Here is a 7741-nt window from a genome sequence, read left to right on the forward strand (position 1 = left end):
TGCATCAGGAAGAGTGTTGCCAGCAGGTGGAGGGAGGTGATTCTCCCCCTCTACTCAGCCCTGCTGAGGCCACATCTGGAGTACTGCATCCAGTTCTGGGCTCCCCAGTACAAGAGGGATGTGGCACTACTGGAGCAAGTCCAGCGAAGGGCTACAAAGATGATTAGGGGACTGGAGCATCTCTCTTATGAGGAAAGACTGAGAGAGCTGGGTCTGTTCAGCCTGGAGAAGAGAAGGCTGAGAGGGGATCTTATCAATGTGTACAAGTATCTGAAGGGAGGGTGTCGAGAGGATGGGACCAGACTCTTTTCAGTGGTGCCGAGCGACAGGACGCGAGGCAACGGGCACAAACTGAAACACAGACACTTCCATCTGAACATGAGGAAAAACTTTTTCACTGTGAGGCTGACAGAGCACTGGAACAGGTTGCCCAGAGAGGTGGTGGAGTCTCCTTCTCTGGAGATATTCAAAACGCGCCTGGATGGAATCCTGTGCAATGTGCTCTAGGTGACCCTGCTGAGCAGGGGGGTTGGACTAGATGATCTCCAGAGGTCCCTTCCAACCTCAGTGATTCTGTGATTCTGTGATTCTGTAATACGAATTAGAGAATGTGCCTCTCTCTTATTCTGCAAGCTGAAAACTAAAACATAAAAGGCAGAAGTCCTTTCTTTTTTTTTAGGTGCTCATTGAAATCTTCTTCTTTTAAATACACTCCCGAGACCCCTCCAGTTAGCCACATGAGAATTGAAGAACTGAAAAAAGCCATGTGGAGTGACGTTGGCTTCTTAGGGCTTTTTGCATTTTAATAGCCCCTTGGGAATATTTGGTGCTTAGTCCATGAACCTCAGATACTGAGAGTAGGCAGAACAAATGTCTCAAGAAGTTAAAGACAGAAGCAAATCCCAAAGCTACTTGGAGCATTAAGGGGTTCCCCTGAGGGCCATTACTCACAAAGCCTCCCCAGGGGCTGATGAGGGCAGAAAGTTGTAGACCCTGATTGCAGGTAGGCAAAGGAAATGTGCAGGTGGCTCTGATGCCAAGTCAACCTTGATGTGTTTGAACAAGCAGATCGGCCAAGCCCCACACCCAGCCCCTGGGTAGGGTGAACCTTTCCCTCATGCTTTGCTCAGGGCTCTTTCTGGGGCAGTGTGAGGGTGTCAGGTGTGCAACACTGAGTTAGGGACAACAAGATGGCACCTCCCAGGTCTGCCCTCCTGGAGGCAGGAGGAGGAAATAAGGCCCTGGTGCTGCAAGGAAATGGTGTCTTCTGGTAGGCCTCAGTGACAGATACAGCAGACCTAGCCAAGGGGACAAAGACCTCATTTCTGCCGTTAGCTTTCAGCCTTGGCAGTGCCCCTGGCCATCTGCATCCCAGGCTGTGCTACTCTCTCCCATGCCTGTGCCTCTTCCACTGCAGCCTGTAGACACCCAGCATGCTTCCCCACCTTGCTCTCACCCAGGGATCTGCCCACCTTTACTGATGGCTCTCCACCCTCCCTTGCTTTTTCTTGAAACACAAAGCCAGGAGCTCACCACAGACTCCCTCTGGCTGACCTGTTGCACCACAGCACCACCCTTCAAGGGACATTTCTTCTTCCAATGTCCATTCTGAACCTCTCAAGCTGAAGACTGTGGCTCTTTCCCCTTCTCATGCGCCTACCAAGAAAAGCACCAGCATCTCTGAAATCACTCTTCAAGCACTCCCAGGCTGCTCCTGTACTGCCCTTAGCCTCCACTTCACCAGGATAGTGTAGCCCAGGTCCCTCAGCCTCCCTCTACAGGTCATGTGCTACAGGCAACAAGCACCATCTTGGCTGACCTCCTCTGGACCCTCTCCACGTCCTCCCCATTCCTCCAGCACTGCGCATCCCACACTGGCACACATGATTCCAGATGTGGCCACACCAGTACTGAGTCAACAGGGGATAGTAACTGTCCTTGTCTGGGTGGCTAGACGCTTCCTCATGCAGCCCCATATGCAGCTGGCCTCATCTGTGGTGAGCACGCACCACAGGCTCATATGGCATCCCTCGTAATGTCCAGGCCCTTCTCCTCAGGGTCACTCCCCAAGGCAGCACCTGCCACTTCCCCTTGCACAACTTCAGCAGGCTTCTCTTGGCCTCATCTCCAAGCTTCTCCAGCTCCCTCTCCACTCAAGCTCCTTTCTGGCAGCTCTGAATGTGTGCGTGCAGATGCCTCTTCCCATCTTGCCAGGCCTCTCACAGCATAACAGCATGATGAACTGCAGGACACCACAGATAATAAAGTGGGTAGTATTTTAAAGGAAGTGCTGGCAATGGTGGAAATGAGCATGGCAACCATCTTGGAGAAGGCAAAGGAAGGTACAAAGGCAGCAAAAGCAGGGTCAATGGGGACAGGGTAAAGAGAGATGGTCTGATTGCATGGGAGGAGATGAGGGTGGTAAAGGAGAAGAGCTTGTAAGGTGGAAAAGAGGGGGAAATGCAATGAAAGGTGAAGCAAATGAAAACTCGGGGCTATGTGGGGGTACCTGCCAAGCAGCCCTGAATCTGAACTACTCTGACCAGAGCAGGACAAGACACACGCAGTTGATCTGCTCATCCTTTCGTCTGATGTACTTCCAAGGCCATGGGGAAGCTGACTCTTTTCCCTAAGGACAATAAGAGAAGACCCAGGGTGGAAGGAAATGCCAAATGCTTCAGGCTGGAAGGGACCTCAGGTTGTCTCTAGCCCTACCTCCTTCTCACAGCAGGCTCAGCTATCAGCTCCAACCAGCTTGCTGAGGCCTTCAGTCATTTAGGTCTTGAAAAACCTCTGAGGATGGAGATGGCACAAACCCTCTGGGCAACCTGCCCCAGTGCTTCACTGTTTGGATGCCTAAAACGTTGGCCCTTATCCCCAGCCTGAACCTCTCTTCTTTCAGCTCATGCCCGCTGGGCCTCATCCTCCCATGGTGCACAACGGTGAAGACTCTGGCTCCATCTTCCTCATGATCTCCTGGTAGGGATGGGCAGGCTGTTATTCGGTCTGCCCAAAGCTTCCTCTTCTCCACGCTGAACCAGTCCATCTCCCTCAGCCTCCCACAGGGACAAAGCTGACCTTACAAATGTGTACCTAGGGTGTTAAAGGCCCTCCCAATCCTTCTGGATTTTCCTGGATCTGCAAAGGACCTTAGGCCTGTTAGAGTGCAATCACCCTCATGCCATGCCTTTCTGCATGCATCACACTCATTGGGTGTTGTGTTGTAGTGAAGTGGTGTTGTAGACGGTGAGGAGGGCCTATTCTGGACAAGCAGTCCTTCATCATTAAGTCTTGATTCATTCTCTTATTCTCCTGCCATGAATCCCTGTAAAAGCCTGGTTCACTATGGGTGGTAACCTTGAGTTGGGAAGCTGCTCCAAGTCACTCCAAAATCCGTCCCTTCTGCAGGCTGAACAAACTCGTTCCCTCAGCCTCTCCTCACAGGGCGAGTGCTCCAGCCCCTGACCACCTTGGGGCCTGCAACTGAAATCACTCAGAGGGATCTGTAGTGCTCTTCTACAGGGCCCCCAATGGATGCAGTATGTGACGTGCCTGAACTCAGGCCTTTCTTCAAAGATGGAGCCAAAAATACACCCAAGGAACTGCACCACAAAAGGGCCTCTGCTCTGCTTGTGAACTCTGTGGCCTCCATAGGACGAGCCCAGAGTGCCAGAGTGATCTGTTCGGGAGCAAGGGCTGGATCCAGGGCTCATCTCTCAGTGACCAGTGCCAGTGGAGATGGGGAATGGTCTCTGAATTGCCTGCTCAGGGCTGTGCCACAGGTGAGAGTGCTGATGAGAGGTGCCCTGCTTCTGGAGGGGAATCTTAGGTACCAGGAGAGCTCAGGGGATCTCCAGGGACATCATGTGCCTTGGGGTGGGCAGTGAGTGGAGCCTCACAAAATGAGGGACAGTCCATGGTGGAGTAACCAGAAGGTAAAGCACTAAACCCAGGTATGGATAGGGAAAGGAGGGCTCTGCATTCCCGGAGAGGCAGTGGGGACCCAGGAGGCCCAGGGAAGGGGCACTGGAGAGTGATTCCCGCACCCTCAGTGAAACACCCCAGGCTGGAGCTAGCGCACACCCGAACACATCTCCTGCCATTGCAAACGCCCTGGGCTCACTCTGAGCACAGGCCATGAGCTCCAATGGGTGGCAGCAGTATGAGTGGTGGTGAGCCCTGTCCAGCTGGTTTTGCTTCCCACCCTGACCAGTACGGCCAGCGCAGAGTCGGGGGTCACCCTGTGGCCTCAGGGCCCCACAGCCCACTCGCTCTGCAGAGCAGCACCACCAGCCCAGGTCCCTGTGGGGAGTACAGGGGAGGATACAGGAATGGTCGGCCAGGCCTTCATGGACACATTCCTCTGGGGAAAGGCTGTCTGGGGAGCAGGGACATCCCAGGAAAAGAGGAGGGCAGAATTCACGGAGAGAAAAGGAGAACAAGAAACAGGTTTCTCTGTGCACCATCTCGGGGCAGGCGGCTCTGTCCCTGGGGCAGCAGGAGCTGCCAGAGGGGCTGCAGGGCTGGGGTCTCATATGGTGCTGAGCAGTGGGGTGGGCATGGAGGGTCTGCAGGCAGAGAGGGAGGGGGATCTGCTGAACACAAGAGCAGGGCAGACAGATAGTGACCGGCCTCATTGCAGGGCCTCCTCCCCTTTGCTGGAGAGCTGCTCCCCTTGTCCTGGGGCCTGGCCTGACTTATGCTGTGGACATGCCTGTGCCTGGCCCTGCACCTCTTGGGTGCTGACCTGACCCTGTGCCCGTCCTGCTGACCCGATTCCCCATCTCTGCCTCAGACCTGCCCCTCAAGAAAAGACCTGCCCCAGCAAGAAAACCTTGGCAAGGGAAGCTGGGATCTGAGCAAATCCAAGAGAAGGTTTTAGGTACAAAAGGTGACTGCATATCCCCACAGCAACTCTTGCCTGAAAGCCAATTCAAAGGTGTAAGGAGGGCTTCAGATTTCAGCCCCTACCCACGTAACACTGCACACAGACGAACAGCTGAATGAAAGAGTGAGGGCAGCCACTTGGAGTCTGATTTGATGATGCATAGTTACGAGAGCAAGTGTTTCTGTATCCCAGGTCAAGTGTTTAAGCACCATTTGCCTCTGGTTCCTGCTACAAAGAGGATGTTGTTGGGAGCAATAAGTGCCCTTGTCCAGCCCCATGCTCACTCATCTCCTCTGCCTCTGAGCTGGCATCCTGCTGCCTGGCTGGGGCTCAATCCCAGACATGAGGAGAGGGGAGGATGGCCAGGGATCTCCTGCCTGCAGAGCTGGTCCCCAAAGTGCCAGGAGAGGGGCCAGGGGCTGGGAGCAAGGGGGCAGCAGGCCAGGCAGGGGCAGGGGGTGGGCAGGAATGCAGCAGGGGCCTCATGGAGGGGGTGTAGCCAATGCTTCTGCAGCACAGCAGCTGTCACCTTTGCCTCCCTTGCAAAAGGTTATGCAGGGCTGCCAGGCTGTAGGAAGCTGTTCCCCCATCCCCGTGCTGCCCTCCCATCAGCATGGGATGCGCGAGGAAGGGCTTGGCCTGCCCTGTCCTTGGTGCCAGCTCTCCAGGGATGGCACAGCTTGGCCTGAGGCACCTCCAGCTCCTTGGCCTCTGCTCCAGCATGGCTGGCGCAGGGATGAGAGCTCCTCAGGCAGGGCAGAGCAAGCCTGGCTGGGGCAGCATCAGGGGTGAGATGCAAAGGTCCTGGCTCAGTGCTGGCCTTTGGAAAACTCCCTCATGCATCCCAAGAGGTTCTGTCTCTCTCTTCCACCCTGCCCTGTGCTCCCCTCCCGCTAGACAAAGTGGAGATCAGCATTGCCTGGGGACTCTCCTCCCCATGGGGACCAGAGGGAGGGCCTTCACCAGCCCCACACTGCCTTTTCCACCCCCAGCCTTTGCACTAGCAGTTTTGCCCACTTGCCTTCACCACTGGAAGCCCATGAAAATCCCAGCACTCCTGCCTTCGAGCTGGCATCCAGCCTGAACCTGGAGCCTGGCTGGCCGCAAAGGCACCACCTGTCCAGTGCACTGCCAGGGTGGCTTGGGAGAGGGCAGCTCCCCTCTGCCTCACTGGGGCTGGGCATGAGGCCGGGGCTGGGCACATTTTTTTCCTGAGGAGCTCCCAGAGGAGCTTCTCTGAATGATCTTCCACCTCTGCCCTGCAAGCAGCACCAGCACTCAGAGTGCCAGGATGGAGTGCACAGAGGGTGGAAGGGGGATGGTCAGCCGAGGGGGAGCATTGAGACCTTGTCCGTGCACACAGGGATGGAGTGAGGAAAGCCAGAACTCAGCTGGAGCTGGAACCAGAGACCTTGTGCATGGAAAGGGCTGGAGTATTATTCAATGATTATGAAATGATCCCCCAGAGTCTGGGGGATCCAAGCACCTGGACCCTGCCCAGTCCGGGCTGGGCCCCCCACAGCTGTTAGCAGACAGCTGTGCTCCCAGATCTGCTGGGGTCTGGTGCAGAAGAGTGACCATGCAAGGCTGGCCTTTTCACCTCCATCAGGATATGGAGACCTGCAGGAAGAGGGAGCTGGCCATGCAACAACCCCACAGCTGGGGTGAGCAGCCAGCAGTGGAAAGGGGCCATGTGAGGGGCTGGGCCAGGACGATGGCCCTGAGGCAGCTTCCCCAGTGTGTCCATGCAACACAGGGATCACCCTGGGCTCTTCTCTTCTGCACCCTCCATGTCCTGGTGCCCTTCCCAGGAGACCTGCATTTGTCTGCAAGCACAGTGGTGGGTGCTCCCACACTGCCTGTTCACACACAGTAGCTGCCTGCTGGCATTTTGACTCTCCCAGGCCCTTTCCAGCCCATCTCAGACCCTCCCCACCTCTCCCCACCTCCCCTGCCCTCTCCCCAGCCCAGCCAGCAGAGCAGCCCAGCCTGAGGGTGGCCCCGCAGAACTGCCCACTGCAGGTGGCTGCAAAGCTCTGGGCACTTGCACCACAGCCCCAGCCCCTGCCCAGGACAGCACCAGAGTCCTGGTCCCAGGGCTGCTCAGGCAGATCCTGCTGCCCCAGCGACAGAAACACCTGCCTCGAGCCAGTGCACACAAGAAAGGGTTTCTCTTTGTGTTCCTCCCCTGCACACACATGCACCCCTACTCCCTCCTGGATGTCCCTGCTCCCAGAGAGCCTTTCCCCAGGGGAGTGTATCCATGCCAACCTCACCGGCCATTCCTGCACCCCTCCCCTATGCTCCCCAAAGGGCTCCAGGCTGGTGGTGCTGCTCTGCAGAGCGAGCGGGCTGTGGGGCCACAGGGTGACTCCGCACTGGCTGTGCTGGTCAGCGCAGACCCAGCTGGACCAGCACCACTGCGCCTGACCACCCCCCCCCAGGCTCTGTGGCTATGGACGATGCTGGAAGCAAACACAGGGCATTTCAAATGGCTCAGGAGGTTTTCACGTGTGTCATTTGGCAGAATGAATGTGTTTTTTTTTTTTTTCCCTTTTAGATGACATGAACCACTCTTGAGGCTCCCTTCCCTGTGCCTGCTCGGTCCCCACTACTTCTCCCAAGATTTCTGAGTTCTCATTCAGTGCATTCTTTGGTTTAGCCCTTTACCTTTGGGCGACTCCACTTGGGTTTGGGAGTCTCCACTCACTGCCCATCCCAGGCACATGCTGTCCCACGAGATCCCCTGTGTTCTCGGGGTGGCTCCATATTCCCTTCCAGAAGGATGGACATCTCTCACCAGCCCTGTAATATGGCAGACAGTCCCCAGCAGACACCACTTGACCACTCACC

This window comes from Apteryx mantelli, chromosome 24 (genome assembly GCF_036417845.1).
Source record: "Apteryx mantelli isolate bAptMan1 chromosome 24, bAptMan1.hap1, whole genome shotgun sequence".
In the NCBI taxonomy this organism is placed as follows: Eukaryota; Metazoa; Chordata; class Aves; order Apterygiformes; family Apterygidae; genus Apteryx; species Apteryx mantelli.